The 17,485-nt window shown below is 39.0% G+C and overlaps 1 protein-coding gene and 1 pseudogene across 2 annotated transcripts in view; one reads left to right on the forward strand and one right to left on the reverse strand.

Moving 5' to 3' along the window:
- The window catches only part of GIPC2 (GIPC PDZ domain containing family member 2), a 305,601-nt gene that overhangs the window by 89,081 nt on the left and 199,035 nt on the right, over positions 1-17,485 (forward strand). The gene's annotated exons all lie outside the window — the stretch shown is intronic.
- On the reverse strand, positions 12,155-14,180 carry LOC102749645 (E3 ubiquitin-protein ligase RNFT1 pseudogene; annotated as a pseudogene).

The raw sequence follows: 17,485 nt of genomic DNA on the forward strand, positions 1-17,485 counted from the left end.
TTTTTTTTTTTAAGATTTTATTTATTTATTTGACAGAGAGAGACACAGCGAGAGAGGGAACACAAGCAGGGGGAGTGGGAGAGGGAGAAGCAGGCTTCCCGCGGAGCAGGGAGCCCGATGCGGGGCTCGATCCCAGGACCCTGGGATCATGACCTGAGCCGAAGGCAGACGCTTAACGACTGAGCCACCCAGGCGCCCCAAAAAATTAAAAATTTTTTAAGCAAATGAATTGTATTTGTTAGAAGTTGTGGAGGAACTGAATTTGGAATTTAACAGTGTTCTCTAGGGGATGAGTGGGCTTTCTGTTTTAATTTTTTTGGTCTGCTTCTCATAACATGACAAAAATGGAAGAAGGCTGGTTTATTGAAAATTCAAAAGCAAGTAACTTCTATCAAAAGTTTAAGGTAGGAACAAAAAGTCAATAATTAGGAAATGTTAGACATTTAAAAAGGATTTAACCAACTGAGCCACCCAGACACCCCAGCTAAAAAGGATTTAATATAGCAAATAGGAAAATTCAAATGTAACTTGGATTTTATGTTTCCGAGTTAACAAATTGAATTTAGAGCTATAGAGATATCTATTTGCACACAATAGACACTCAAATAGTACATGAAAAAAATTTGTTTGAAAGCTATATTAATTTATACTCCACTCACCTCTTCCTCCAAAGAGATATAATCTGAAGAATTCTAAAGTATTTGTTGTCCTTTTTGTTCTTAGTATTAACAGATAATATCCTCTTTACTGTGTAAGATCATTGTAGCTTTCTCAGTATTCTACAACTTTTAAAAAATTTATTTGAGAGAGTAAGAGAAAGCGTACGTGCACAAGCAGGGAGAGTGGCAGCCAGAGAGGCATCCTGCTGAGCAGGGAGCCTGATGGGGGGCTCGATCCCAGGCTTGATCCCATGACCTGAGCTGAAGGCAGATGCTTAACCGACTGAGCCACCCAGGTGCCCCAATATTCTACAACTTTTAAAATCATTGTACTTGAGGGGCACCTGGGTGGCTCTGTCGGTTAAGCATCTGACTCAGGTCATGGTCTCAGGGTCATGATATTGAGCCATATGTTGGGCTTCATGTTCAATGCAGAGTCTGCTTGAGATTCTCTTTTTCTCTGCCGCTCCCCCCACTCACATGCATGCTCTCTCCAAAATAAATAATAAATAAAATCTTTAAAAAAAAGATTCTCTCCCTTTGCCCCTCCCCACCCTGCTCTTTCTCTCTCTCTCTCAAAAAAAAAAAATCTGTATTACTTGAATTTCAAAATTTGGTATTATAAGGATTGGTATTATAAGGATTATTCAAAGATTCTGTTAGGAATTTGTGGATAATATTGGTCACATGTATTAAATGCTAGCAATAAATATATTAATTGTAGGTTTTACTTTGAGAGGAAAGAAGAAAACACTATGACTTTTAAATAATAACTAATATAATTTAATAAAATATTCAGATTCTGAAGATACTATGAAGGGAAAAATTACTTGAGATTTTAATACTCAAACATTGTTAAGATTTTATTATGCATACTTCCAGTAGTATTCCTATTTGTTTACTTACATATTTTAACAAATTGTGATCATGCTCTATATATTGCTTTCGATCTTGATTTTTTTGCATTTAATAATATAGAAGGTGTTTCTAATGTCATAAATGTTTTTTCCACAACACAGTTTTAATCATTAAGTCTTATTCCCTCTGATGACTGTATCATAATTTATATATGTTGAAGATTGAGGTTTTTAAAATAGCTTATCAGTATTATAAATAACATGGTGATAGAGTTTTTCTTTTTTCATTAAGGGAATACAAAATCCCTGAAACACATACACATTAAAAAAAAAAATCCATCAATTTATCATTAGAAAAATATTTTTAAATTATTTTCTCTAAAAACTTAAGGTATAAAACAGAAAACTTGATTTTTGTTATATCTATTTTTATAAATTTATAGTCTGTGAAGGAAGATACTTGAGAGAATGGATTCTAAGGTATCTTAGAGAAATTATAAAAAGGTTAATTAGAAAGAATAATGTGGTAGGCAGACTTCTAAGATGGTTCCCAATGATTCCCACCTATTGGTATTCATGTCCTTGTATAATCTTCTCCCCTTGAGTGTGGGTTGGACTTAATGACTTGGTTATAAGCAATAGCTATGGCAACAATGATGGCTGTCACTTCTGTGATTCAGTTACAAAATATGGTGACTTCTGTCTTGCTAGAAGATCGTTTTTGTTGTCCTCTTGGCCTGCATACTTCGATGAAGTAAGCTGCTGTGTGGGAGAGGCATGTGTGACAATGAAATGAGAGAAACCTCTGGCCAACAGCTAGCAAGGAATTGAGGTCTGTAGCCCAACAGCCTGGGGGGAACTGAAGGCTGCCCACAAGCACTGAATGAGTTTGGAAAGTCGATTCTTTCCCAGTTGAACCTTCAGATGAGACTGTAGATCCTGGGCCAACCGCATGACTGAGAGACCATGAAGCACAGGATCCATATGTGCCGTGCCCAGACTCACGACCCACTGAAACTCTGAGATAATAAATGTGCATTGTTATAAGCTGCTTAGCTTTGGGTGGGTTGTTATATAGCATTAGAAAGTAATACAGATTTAATTAGAAAGAAGGGGTAAGAATAAATTCAAAGATCATAGAAAAGATGCAGATATAAAGATCATAGGAAACACTGCAACTTTTACTCTTTCAGGTATCTTTAGCTGAATGGATAATAGTGACTGTGTTTTCTTTTTACAATTACTTTTAAGCTAGTTAATCAGACAGCATTTCTATAAAAAAGTTAGCAAATATGGAAAAGTTCAAAGAAAAAGTAAAAATCACATATAATTTTATCACCCAAATAGAACTACAATTATTATTTTGGTGTACAGTTTTTGGTCCTCTCTCTGTCTCTACAAAATCAGGACAATACTTCACTAATGTTTTATAATCTGGCTTCTAACCTAAACATATATTACATTTTCCATTTTGTATTCTTCCACACATCTTTTAAATGGCTGTATAGTTGCCCATTGTATGATATATTACAATTTATTTAATGAAACATCTATTATTTGCCACTTACTACTATATTTTAATAATGAAATTTGGACTGTCCCAGAAAATCAAGGTTACATGGATAACATTTGTGTTTTGTTTCATGCTGTGCTTTATTTCAGAGACATAAATGATACAATCTCAGAGCTAAAGGAGGACATAATTTTTAAAGCTAGTTCTGCCAGGCAGACAGCACATTATTCTCCAGAAGATCTCATCAGGGCCATTTCTGTCCAGTGTTAAACAAAAAGGCTTAGATAATTTAACCAAGTGACTGACTAGTGGAAATAAGCTTAAGAAGTGTTAGGCATCTATGGCCTCATTTAAACAAAGCCTTAGTTGGACTGCAGGGGAAAAGCAAATCATCGTTTGAAATATAGCTGTTGTAAGGAAATGGAGAAATGTTATAATAAAATACTGCATCTGTTGGCCTTAGCAGACCTGGAAGGATCAAGCCGCTGACCTTTGTCAGTGGGGGCGAGATCTCACTGTGGGTACTAGAAGGAGCAGAGACGACGTCATGACCTTGTTTCACATTTAATACAGAAGTAGTGCACATAGCTTTTTCAGCCTTCTTCCTTACAATTTATAATCTTGCCTCTTTCTCTATTGTCTGAAATCAGTCTAAAAATAGTTGGAACACTTAAAAAAATTTAAATATCTTCCTAAATGTTTCATACTTCATTGGTTTTTGGCAGGTCATTCTTTTTAAATTCAAGCTGCAAGTAAAATTGCCAATAACTTAAATGCTAAATTCAGTTTTTTTTTTCTTGTTTCCAGATACATTTCACTAAGCATAAGAACTGAATTAGCAAAATATGGGTAGTCCTATGTCTGATGGAGTGTTTTGTCTAGAATCTAGCTTATGTATTAACCCCTTCTCCAATCCTAGAGATTCTATGATTTCATTTATAAGAGTGATTAGAAAAATTACTGTGTGACTTCTAACACTTGGGCTAATGATTTTCATTCCCCTCTGACCATGCTTCCATTCAAATGAAATCTCTCCTTCTGTATTTGCTTTTTTTTTTTTTTTTTAAGAACTTATTTTTAAGTAATCTCCATACCCAATGTGGGGCTTGAACTCACAACCCCCAAGACTTGCATGCTCTACCGTCTGAGCCAGTCAGGTGCCCCTCTATTTGCTGACTCTGTGACCACACGGTTGGCTGTGCCTGTTCTCTCAGATGGAATATTGGACTTAGGAGGATCTCAAGGCACTCTTCTCAGATGTGAAGATCTGGACCCTCTGTTTTAGGCCGGAAGTTCTGCCCTTGCTCTGAAAGCTTTGAGACAACAGCTTTGTTTAATGGCTGCTTTACCAACTTCTCTGGTTTATGAAACTTTTGGATTTCTTCCCAGGAAATGTACTATACAAAGTGAAAAGGTTTTTAGATTGCGCGCGCACTCTCTCTCTCTATATATATAGAGAGATGTCTATGTGAAAATAATTGTGGCTTTAAAGGAATGTCTGATCTCTTATTGCATTGGAATTCCCATAATGCTGTGCATAAAGTGAAGCTGACTCTGCATTTCTAATCAGAACTGAGATTGACATATATCCTAGTGTGTATGTTTCAAAAAAGATATTTTTAAGCTGAAAAGCAAAACCCAAGTATTTGAAGGAGTAGAAAGATTAGAAAAGGAGAATCAGAAATGAAGATTCTTTTTTTCTAAGTAACCTAGAGAAGTTGCTAGCTTTTTAAGGAAAAAAACAAACAAACAAAAAACAGGTAGGTGGGGGATGTAGTGGGGATTTTTAAATGACTAATTTTTGGTATGTTTTATTGCCATAGGGAAGAATGTAAGTATTTCTTGAACTAAGAAAGCATATCAAATCTTGGGAATGTGCCTTCATGTCAGTCCTAATTTGATAATCCAAGGAAGTCTTGGGATCTCAGCCTTTTTACCTTAATAAGTCTATAACCAAGCCATATCACATGCCTGGAGAGAACATGCCTTTCTTTTTTCTTTTATTCCCTTCTGCTAAATTACTTTTCTCTAAATATCTATTCTTTTTTAACTTCAAGAGATTATTGAGTACCTATTATGCAAGGCCTATGTTATATCTCATGTTGGGTGGAGGGGGAGACATAAAAGTGTGATTCTTGTCCTAGGGAACCTTATCAGTGAGACCGAGCCCTAACTCTAGCACTAACCCTTAGCTCTGGACAGCAAGGTGTAGGACTCACGGTTGGTTCTAGATATCATTCTCATAACTCTGAAGTTCTTTTTATTTTTTTTCTTTTAACCAAGCATTCTATTAATTGCTATTTGTAATTTTGTCACTTCCTGATTTAAATTGCCCTTTCTGCCTCCTCAGAACTCATTTCCCTGAATGAGACTTTTTCGTCCCTTATCTTTATAGTAAATGTGCAAAATAATAAAATTTACTTAAGTAAGGTTTTTATCAGAAAGCTTAATTCTGAAAGCATTAATTTCGAATTTATGTCTTACTAAGTTTAGGAGTTCCCTGAGGACATAGCAATTGAAAGTCTACATTTAAAATCTAATTTAAGGTTTAAAAATAAGAGATACAAATGTAAATTATATCGGTAATTGCTATAAAGGGAATTGTGGGTTCTTAAGTATTTGAGACTAAAAAGTACTTCTATTAAATTCCAGGCTAGTAAAGTATATAAATCATAAAGGTACAATAAGGGTAAGAAAGGGTTGACAGAAAGTTCATTTTGAATGTAATTGTGGTGGTTAATTTATGTGTGCCTTCTACGATGTGGGTGGGCATCATCCAAACAGTTGAAGGTCTAAATGGAATAACAAGATTGACCTTCCCTGGAGTAATAGGAAAAAGTCTCTGGTAGACTGCCTTTGGACTTCATCTGTACCATCGGCTTTCTTGGGTCTGCACTTGCTTCAGACTGGAACTACACTGCAGTTTTGGACTTGCGAGCCTCCGTACTCAAGTGAACCAACTCCTATAATCTGTGTGTGTGTGTGTATACACACACATCTTACTGGTTCTGTTTCTCTGGAGCCCTAATACAGTAATATACATAACATTTGCTAATCATATGCTTATTTTAGCACTTAGCACAGTGTAGATGCCCAATAAGTAGTTGACTAATTGATTTAATTATTATGCTTACAGGCTTCACAGTCAAAAAGTTTTGGACTCTGGCTCTGCTACTTATTAGCTATGTGACCTTGGTCAATTCCGTGGCTCAGTTCCTTCATCTTTAATATTAGGAGAGTAATGTTAACTTCCATATAAGGTGGTTGTGAGGATTAAATAAGATAGAGCAAGGAAAGGAGAGCAGAAGCTTTCCTGTGACCAGCATTCTTATTTATTCGACAGTACAAGGGACTGGGATGTGGTCTGTAGATGCTCTCAGAAAAGACAATGGCCTACGTGGCGTTCATGGTTCTCCAGTGGGCCCAGTTCAGCCTTCCCTCTCTGGTGAAGCTAAGTCATAACAGGCCAATACTCTGAAAATAGTGGTTCTGAACTCCTGTAGTATAAACATTTTTTTAATGTAACACTTTTTTTTTTTCTTGCATTATTCCATCAACCAAGAGAACCCATAATGACAAAAAGCTTCTAAGGATTCAGGAACACTTTTAAGGGAATTTATGTAAGAGACTCAGATACTGCCCAAGGCCTCCATGCCAGATTACATGAAGCTTGAGCTCCCTTGCAGGGCCTGTAAGAGGCACAGCGCTACTCCGTTTCTTGAATTTCCTGCTCTTGAATTCCTCATGCTTCCCTGTACTTCCACTTTTTTGCTGTTTGGGATGAGCCCTGGGTCAAGTCCAGAAGCTCAGCCTGTTGACCATTTGCCACAAAAAAATTAACCCTAAAGAGTTTGGTGAATGTGGTAATTTTCCTGAAGATCTAAGAGGTTCCTTTACTCCACAGCCTTTGCCATCTTGCTGGCTCTGCCCTCTCTTTTCTGCCCAGGGCCTTTCAAAGCCCGCGCTCTCACCAGGATCCTTCCCAATGATCATGTGCCCCGACGAGTAGAGTTTTCCGTCCCTCTGACAGCTCTTCTCAAGACAGTGTGTCCCTACTAGATCAGCCTGCCTAGCTTCCCCAATCTGTCTGACATTGTTACTCATCAGTAAAAACATTTTTGGTTTTGTGTCAAACGGTTGTACATATGTGTTAGGCATGTTGTTTATACAATCCACAGGCAGGGCTCTCTGCGTGTATGTATTTAAGGTCTCCTGGTACTAATTACAGTGGTCAAGGGGCCCCAGGACCCAACAGACTGGGGACCACTCACAAAAATCTCTCTACTATTGATATTTTATGAAGATATTGTCCATGAATATTTTCATTCTTATCTGCTCTTCTTAAGTTAATAAAAACCTAAAGTTCATACCACTTAAAAAAAAAAAGTACATATTTATCCTACATTTGTCCCCACTTAAACTTTAAGCATGTATTTCCTTTATTACATTCCAGGCTTTAGTGAACACATTCAGTACACTTCAGTATTTTATAGACATTGATCTTTTCTACTTTTGGCTTTGGCCATTCTGTCCTGAATAATGCTGATTTGTCCCCATGTTTTAGCTTCCAGCTCTTATGGTACCAGTGTGGGAACATTATAGACAGTCAATATTTCCAGTTGCCCTCATGTCAATACCATTTGCTAATGGTATTGGTATTAGGGAGGCAACTGCCCATTTTATCCTCTCTGGGTTGTTTAGGAGAAAATGCTGACATAACATTAAAAGAGATTCTTCTATGAAAGATTGTTTTGCAGTAAAGAAAACTTGGAGATTTCAATCTCTTCTAATCGGTAAGCAAAAAGTTTTGGCCCATTGGACAATCTTAATTTTTGTGATATAAGTAGGCACTAGTTAGAACCAGGGGTGTAAGCACTATTTTTATTTCCTCTGTCTGTCATTACTGAACCCTCTTAAAGATTTTTCTCCTCCGGGGCGCCTGGGTGGCTCAGTCGTTGAGCGTCTGCCTTCGGCTCGGGTCATGATCCCGGGGTCCGGGGATCGAGCCCCGCGTCGGGCTCCCTGCTCGGCGGGAGGCCTGCTTCTCCCTCTCCCACTCCCCCTGCTTGTGTTCCCTCTCTCGCTGTGTCTCTCTGTCAAATAAATAAATCTTTAAAAAAAAAAAAAAAAGATTTTTCTCCTCCTATGAGAAAACACCATACACCCAACAGTTTAGCTCTGGACCAAAGAATGCAGTGATGACTGGTGTGTGCAGAGTCAGCAGCTGCAGGGAGTAGGTTTTGGGTTTAAAATCTAACATTCAGAAAATACTTATTAAACATCCACTGTGTACATACAATGTGCTATACTGGCAACATTCCTGGTCCTCAGGAGGCTTATAGTTTAGCGTGAAGATCAGACAAGACCAGCAATCAGAAAACACCTTTGATGCAGAGCAGAGTGGTAACCTCCTGAGAGAAGACGCAGATGGCTCCTGAGAAGGGGGAGAACTCACCCTGCTGGAACCAGGGAAAATTTCACGGGTGGAGTCTTAATGGCACCTTACAAAGTGGCCAGCAGTGGGTCAGGGAGAGCATTTGACACAGAAGGCAAGGCGTGGAGGTGGGAGGTGGAGGATAGGTATGAGAGCAAGCGATTGTGTGAAGAAAAGTACTGAAATTTCAGTCCGCAATGGTCGGTTGAGTTTGATGAGGGAGGATCTTCAGTATGAGGCTGAGAAAGTTCTGTGATCTCTGATTCTTCCCCAAGCCCTGTAGTTCTGTTGGGTCCTATTTTATAATAGCAGGTATACTAATGTATACTGGTTAATCTGTTTATATGCCTACTAATTCTATTACTTTGTGAGTAATTTGAAGTCCTCGTAAGTCATTTATCTTTTTATTGTAGACACCTAGCAGGACACCTACCACATGGAAGGTGCTTAGTACATGTGAAATTGATTGAAGCCCATCTTAGGTTTTGTTTTGTTGCTGGAATAGCATTCATTACCTGAAAAGACATCTCCCTCCCACCTGTCCTCCCCCCCCCGCCCCCGCATCTCTCACACACACACACACACACACTTTCAAAAAGAAGCAGATTTTGAAAGTTGACTTTTTCTTCTGAAGGTTATTGATTCCCAATTTTCTTACTGAATTTGACAGGATCTATTTTGATATGAGTTGCAGCTTTAAAGACTGCAAAAGCTGTTGTCAGCTTGGTGATTATATTTTATATTCTCAATTTTGGGGGGCAACAGTGTGTGAAAGATTTGGATTCTCAATTGCCTCAGAAAAGGCAGATTACTGGCAGCATTCACTCTCGCAGTTTTAAATAGAAGATATATATATAACTTTTGATCGTCCCCATTTCTGTAGAATAAAGTCCAAAATTTTGCATGGCATTTAAGACCCATAGCAATATGCCCAACGGAGCCTCTTGTTTCTTGCTGTTCTCTCTCTTGTGTCTATGTTTTAGCTAAAGAGAACCCCTCACCCTCCTCAGGCTCTGTCATCTCTTTTTTTAAATTTTTTATTTTTTTTAAAGATTTTATTTATTTGACAGAGAAAGACACAGCGAGAGAGGGAACACAAGCAGGGAGAGTGGGACAGGGAGAAGCAGGCTCTTCCCGCTGAGCAGGGAGCCCGATGCGGGGCTCGGTCCCAGGACCTGACCTGAGCCAGAGGCAGATGCTTAACGACTGAGCCACTCAGGCGCCCCTCTGTCATCTCTTTCAATCCTCCTATCTTTGTGGTGTTCCCTCTGCTGTATATACGTTAGTGATTGTAGCAAATAAACTTCCCAACCTCAGGGGCTTAATATGATTAAAGCATACTTATTTTTGCTCAGATAAGTGTGGAATACAATCACTCCTAGAGGATGTCCTTTCTCCACATGTTTTCAGGGATCCAGGTTTCTTCTATCCTGTGGCTCCCCCATGTTCACACCATGACTCCAAATGTTGTCCTCATCATCTCCAGTCTAGCCAGCTGGAAGGCAAAAGGCATGAGGGTCATGAGTTGGGGGACCAAACAGGCCAGGAAGCAACTGATGTTGCTTCTCACATTTTATTGGTCAGAACTGACACATGGCCGTGTCTAGCCACGAGGGAGACTGGTAAGCATAATCTAGCAGTGCCCCAGGAGAAAAAGGAAATGGTTTTTGATGACTTGCTAACCAGTATCCTCCACAGTATTTCCTTCTGGTTGCAAATTATTCCATTCTTCCTTTCTTTCATAGAACATACCCATTTCTCATAGGCATCCCAAAGACCTATGAAGTCAGTGAGGTGGCACAAAGTTCAGATCTCCAGATGATGGACATAGTGTCTGGATGGGGCCTCTTGTGGTGATCTGTTAATAAAAAGGTTGTTCATCCTTTCTCTCAGTGTACAGTGGTGAATCAGGGACAAGATAATGCTAAAAAACAAAAGCAGACATTTTTGGAGCATAAGAGTACTCCACCCCCTCCACCACCTCTCTTTTGGAAAACAGAAGAATGCAAGGCACTTGGCAATTTCTGGTTTTGCTAGTATATATAAAATCCTGAACAGGCATTGTGAAAGTATCCTGCCTTCATAAGGTGGGGTGGAAAGTTCCTTGATTAGATTCTGATTTTGCTCTCCTGGTGGAACTCCCTTGTCCATGGCCCTTGGTCCATCCTCTGGAAGGGTCTTCCATGTCCTGTTTTCCATGGCCACACCTGAAGAGGACATTTGGGAGTGTATTTTTCTTGAAGGCTATACAACTTTCACAGCCTGCGTCCTGCTTGTGCAAGTGTGAGGTCCTGAGGATTGTTTTAATGCTCAAGTAGTCCAAGGCTTTTTCAGGTTGGGATTATGTTTATTTGGCAGTACAATTCACTCAGAAACTTAGAAGGCTTTTGATCTGGTAGCATCTAGTCGGTTCCATGTGCCAGTAAATAAACCCAAAGTTTTGCCTAGATGTCATTCTCAAGTCTTATTTATTTGATTTCTTGTTCCCAAGCCCTTCCTTCTCAATTTAATGGTGGCTACCTTGAAGCCAATAGGTTTGGGTGAGGCCATACCATTAATGTAATCTTTGTAATAACACTGAAAATTTCAAACAATTCATATTATTATTATTGATTGCTAATCATATTTCAGAGTAATATTAAAATATATCATCCTCAGTAAATTAATATTCACTTAGAAAATCTTTTTATAGGTAAAATACAACATATAGAACTTTCACTTAAAAATACAAATTTTATGAAAATTTTAAGCATTTTTGAGATTTTGTATAAACATATATTATAAAAAATATTCCTTAGTTTGAACATTGTCAGAAAAGAATACCCAAATTCCTCTGAAACCACTAATTCTATTTAGTTATCCAGTTGCTGTTTTCAATAACATTAGTAAGAAAATACACTTAGTTTTATACTACAGTCATATGTCAAGTAATTAGAATAGAATAAATGTTGACATAGATATTAGGTTGAATATTTACATGTTTTTAAAAACAGTGTTCTTTCACTCATTTGAATTAAAAAAATGAAATACTTGGGACGCCTGTATGGCTCAGTCGGTTAAGCATCTGCCTTCGCTCAGCGGGGAGCCTGCTTCTCCCTCTGCCTGCCACTCCCCCTGCTTGTACTCTCTCTCTGACAAATAAAACCTTTTATAAAAATGAAATACTTAAATCTTACTCTTATTCTCCAAAAATGTTTGGAAACTTTTTTTTTTTTTAAAGATTTATTTATTTTAGAGAGTGTGATGGGGAGGGGCAGAGGGAGAGGAAGAGAGAATCTCAAGCAGACTTCCCACTGAATGCGGAGCCAGACACAGGGCTCCATCTCATGACCCTGAGATCATGACCTGAGTCAAAATCAATAATCAGACACTTAGGGGTGCCTGGGTGGCTCAGTCGTTAAGCGTCTGCCTTTGGCTCAGGTCATGGTCCCAGGGTCCTGGGATCGAGCCCCGCATTGGGTTCCCTGCTCACTGGGAAGCCTGCCTTTCCCTCTCCCACTCCCCCTGTTTGTGTTCCTGCTCTCACCATATCTCTGTCAAATAGATTAAAAAAAAACAAAAAACAGACGCTTAACTGACTGAGCCACCCTAGGCACTGCTGGAAATATTTTTCTAATTTTTAGCAAAGAAATCTATCCCAATGACTTTAGTAATAGTCATTGTAACCAAATGCAATTACTATTTTGTGATCTTAATAGTTCATAGGACTTAAGTATATTTGAAGGTGTGATGAAGTAGCCCCATCTTTCCATTTGGTTATGTGGTTTGAAATCATAGTTCTGACTATTCTCTTAATGAAGCCATGAGGTAATGCATTCTTTGGGAAATATATGCTGACAGATGGCAAAAATAATCTTAGGAAATTGTGCTTGACATATTGGTCGGATAACATCTGAACGAGTAACTTTGTGGCTTGGTCATGTAAAAAATATTCACAAAACCTGTCTGAAAGTCCTCATATTTCCAAAAAACAAACAAACAAACAAAAACTTTAAAACGAAGTAGAATAAAGCTAGTAACATCCCAAGATTCTAGTTATATTACCAAACTCCCTGTTGTTAATAAGGTAATGGAACCAAACAGATATGGGAACAAAATTAATTTATACTGACACAATTCTTCTAAGAATGCATACCAGTAATCCTTGGATTTAGAAGGCATAATGAAAGAAGGTACCAATAAAATAAGGCATTTCAAGGCTATGAAAAAGACTTTAAGAAGGAAGACTGTATTTCCAATAATCCAAAGTACTTCCCAGAAGCTTGAATGACCCAAAATAGGATTTTACAAAGATTAAATTGTAATAAAGTGACTGAAAATGAAAGAGAGCAGAAGAAGATCCAGCCAAGAATACTAGTAACCAAGTGTAGTGAATCTTTGGGCACTTTTTCTTAGAAAAAGCCCTATTTTCAGTGCTTTTGTTGGCATACATTAAAGTTGTTAGAAGACCAGTTCCAAGAGAAATTACATATATTCCTGAAGCTTGGATTTTCTGCACATCCTTTAGGCATGGAGTTCATCTGGATGGGAACCTCTCAGAGATGAAGGCAAGGCCCTTCTCCATCTTGTTGCAGGAGCACTTTGGAAGGTTGCTGCTACTGCTGCATTGTCCACACTTCCTAGAGGGTGGCATGGCCCTTGAATACTTGTACTCTGATCCATGTTCCTTTGCATCAGGACTGTGTTTCCTCTAATGATGAGTGGATGGAAGTCTCGCAGTGGTGTCAGGGACAGTGGGAGACAGTCCTACGTCTTCAGTCAGGGCCCTCACACCCAAACCCCACCACAACTAACTTTGTTAGCCCCAGTGAAAGCAGCAAAGCTAGGTTTCAGTGGGCTTTTGTGTTCAATTTTTTTTTCAAAATTGTCTGAAAATTTGGGCTCTAATAGTTTTCATATAGCCTTCCTAGTCAGATCCCTGATTTCTGGACACTCAATTGCTGCTTGCAAACTGGCCAATTATTTCCTGAGCTCATTTCTTTTTTTTTTAAAAGATTTTATTTATTTGAGAGCGAGAATGAGAGACAGCATGAGAGGGAGGAGGGTCAGAGGGAGAAGCAGACTCCCTGCCGAGCAGGGAGCCCGATGCGGGACTCGATCCCGGGACTCCAGGATCATGACCTGAGCCGAAGGCAGTCGCTTAACCAACTGAGCCACCTAGGCGCCCCTGAGCTCATTTCTTGTAATACTTTGCTTGACATACAAAGAAAAGTGAGCCCGCAGTTATTCTCCTGCCAACCACATCCCCCAGAGTTACAGTCTCAGTGGGCATGTGGTCTGCTTTCCAAGTTATCCAAGGCAAGTTTACCACAGGTTTTGTCACTGTGTAATTAGGGTGTCCATCTTTACAGCTCTGTGATAGATTCCTTTATAATAAGTCTTGACATCCTCCGACTTTTTTATTTTCCAAAGCTCTTTTGACTCTTATATGTTCTTTGCAGCTCTATATGAATTTCAGACTGATCTATTCAATTGCTATGAAAAAGCCTGCTGGGATCAGGAACTGAAGCTGGAGAAGTAGGTGGGGAGGGAGGAGAGGACAGGAGAGGTGGTGGAGCAGGGAGGTCACTAGGCAGTCCTCCTGAAGCCCTGGCCTGGTGGACAGAGCTTGAGGGGTATCTTATTAAAGGTCCATAAAGAGGACCATGGAGGTCTGTGCAGGGCTGTGATCTGGTCCTTGTGGTTACCTCTGAGTTTGCAGTTGGGTATCTGGTCATAGGTTGCTGTTGGTCAGCAGGGCAGGCAGATGGGAAGAACAGCTGGATCTGGAGGCAGAGGAGGGTGCAGAGTGGGAAGAACAAATACAAATTGGCACCTGCTTGCTTCTCTGCATCTCTTTCTCCTCACCTCTAACCATGATGACCTTTAGAGCATAAAGTCTGCTGCTTCATTTCACTTTCCAAATCATGTGCAAGTTTCTAACCTAGAACCAAACAGGGAAGAAGGTGAAAAAATGTAGTTCCAACTTAGACTGAGATAGAATAAAACCATTTGCTTTTTCTCTCTGTGTCACCATCTTCATCCAACCAGCCACTAACTCCTCTTGATTCTACATCATTATTTCTGCATTATAAAACATTCCCTTTTCTGCCATTGCTCTTTTTAGTTTAATCGCTCATACATTTTATGTCTGGATTACTGTAGTAGCCTCCTAACTTGTGATTACATCAAGTACGGTCATGTAGGTTGTGCACTGCACAACTTCACAGGTGCCATTCATAGACCAGGCTTAATGGCCCTCCCTAGAGTTGTTCAGGGAACAACATGCAGAACTGTACATAGTTCCATCTCAGGTCTAGCCCCACTTCCTTCAGGAACTTGGGTCATCCTTTCATTTATTTTTTCTATTTTTATTTTTTTAAAGATTTTATTTATTTATTTGACACAGAGAGAGACAGTGAGAGAGAGAACACGAGCAGGGGGAGTGGGAGAGGGAGAAGCAGGCTTCCCGCTGAGCAGGGAGCCCGATGTGGGGCTTGATCCCAGGACCTGGGATCATGACCTGAGCCAAAGGCAAACACTTAACGACTGAGCCATCCAGGTGCCTCTGGGTCATCCTTTTAAAAGGCAAAATGGACCGTATCATTCTCCTGCCTAAAATTGTTGGCCTCCCATGACCTTCAGGGTAAAATTCAAATTCCTTAGCATAGCATACAATCCATTCATGATTAGCAGATGAGCATAGGCTCTGGAATCAGAATTTCTAAGTTGGAATTTTATCTTATCCACTTCTACAATATATGACCTTGGGCAAGTCACTTAATCTTAACTGGGCTTCTGTTTCTTTAATTGTAAAATGGGGGAGGAGGGTGAGACTAGTCCTTTCCTCATCAACTTTTGTCAGCATTCATTGAGATGTAAAGATATATTCCTTCTATAGTGCAGTCTCTCACCATTGCCAGTGCCCACCCCAACTCTATGTTTGATCTGCACTGAACTCCCATACTAGTTCTTCTCGTTGTGCCCCATCCTGCCTCTGTACCTTTACACATACCTGAATCACCCTTTTTCTCTTCCCCTGGCTAGAACCTCCTCAATTCTACAGGACTCATTGACTCATCAACTCCCTCCTGGCGGCTGCCTCGGATTGCCTCAGCCTCAGTTAGTGACGGTTCCCTTGGGCTGTGTCAGCGTCAGTGCTTGATTATACCACAGTGGATTCTCTTTTTCTCTCTCCCCTGCTATACACCATAGACACTCTTCCCTGATAGACTATAAACTCTAGACCATGTTTTGCTTGAGGGTAGGAATTGTTTTACCTGTCCTTGTATCCTTAGTTCCTAATATAGCACTGACTAAGTTTTTAAGAATGTTTGTCAGCAAGTTCTCAAAAATGTTTATTGAATTAATGTTGAATGATGAGGGCTCTAACAGGTATTGTTATACTCTATGGAGAGATATAAAGATGATGGAATATTTTGGGACAGTGCATAATAGCAAGAATTTTAGAATTCTGAAGGTTAGTGATTTGGTAGATTTCAAAGTATGTATGTTGCTGTTAAGAATAGAAATTAAAAAAATGGAAATTTTCTTTTTTAAATTTTAATTCAATTAATTAACATGTAATGTATTATTTGCTTCAGGGGTACAGGTCTGTGATTCATCAGTCTTACATAATACCCAGTGCTCATTATAACACATACCCTCCCCAATGTCTATCACTCAGTTACTGCATCCCTCCACCCCCCTCCCATCCAGCAACCCTCAGTTTGTTTCCTACGATTAAGAGTCTCTTATGGTTTGTCTTGTTTCATTTTTAAGAATGGAAATTTTCTTAACGGAAAGAATGAATAAGGACATTTTTTGGTTAAGGCATTGTTTACTACTATTTGCTCAACATCCATTACTTTAAGACCTCTTACAGATACTGAAACCCACAACTATATGGTCAATTAATCTTCAACAGAGTAGGAAAGAGTATCCAATGGGAAAAAGATAGCCTCCTCAACAAATGGTGTTGGGAAAACTGGACAGCAACATGCAAAAGAATGAAACTGGACCACTTTCTTATACACAAAAATTCAATTCAGACCTAAACGTGAGAACTGAAACCATAAAAATCCTAGAGAACACAGGCAGTAACCACTTTGACATCAGCTGTAGCAACTTCTTTCTAGATATGTCTCCTGAGGCAAGGGGAAAAAAAGCAAAAATAAACTATTGGGACTTCATAAAAATAAAAAGCTTTTGCACAGTGAAGGAAACAATCAACAAAACTAAAAGGCAACCTATGGAATGGGAGAAGATACTTGCAAATGATATCAGATCAAGGGTTAGTATCCAGAATCTATAAAGAACTTATAAAACTCAACACCCAAAAATGAAAATCCAATTAAAAAATGGGCAGAAGACAAGAGCAGACATTTCTCCAAAGCGGGCATCTAGATGGCCAACAGACACATGAAAATATGCTCAACATCACTGATCATCTGGGAAATACAAATCAAAACTACAATGGGATATCACCTCATACCTGTCAGAATGGCTAAAATCAACAACACAAGAAATAACAGGTATTGGCGAGGATGTGGAGAAAGGGGAACCCTCTTGCACTGTTGATGGGAATGCAAACTGGTGCAGTCACTTGTGGAAAACAGTATTAAGTTTCCTCAAAAAGTTAAAAATAGAACTACCCTATGATCCAGCAATCACACTACTGGTTATTTACTCAAAGAATACAAAAATACTATTTCAAAGAGATACATTCACCCTGATGTTTTTAGTAGCATTATCTACAATAGCCAAATTATGGCGACAGCCCAAGTGTCCATTGATCAATAAATGAATAAAGAAGAAGTGGTGTATATATACAATGGAATATTACTCAGCCATAAAAAGAATGAAATCTTGCCACTTGCAACAGCATGGATGGAGCTAGAGAGCATTATGTTAAGTGAAATAAGTCAGCCAGAGAAAGACAAATACCACATGATTTCACTTATATGTGGAGTTTAAGAAACAAAACAATTGAGCAAAGGGGGAAAAAAGAGCGAGGCAAACCAAAAAACAGACTTTTTTTTTT

The sequence above is a fragment of the Leptonychotes weddellii genome, chromosome 4 (genome assembly GCF_054177405.1).
Source record: "Leptonychotes weddellii isolate Sample4059 chromosome 4, ASM5417740v2, whole genome shotgun sequence".
Classification (NCBI taxonomy): domain Eukaryota; kingdom Metazoa; phylum Chordata; class Mammalia; order Carnivora; family Phocidae; genus Leptonychotes; species Leptonychotes weddellii.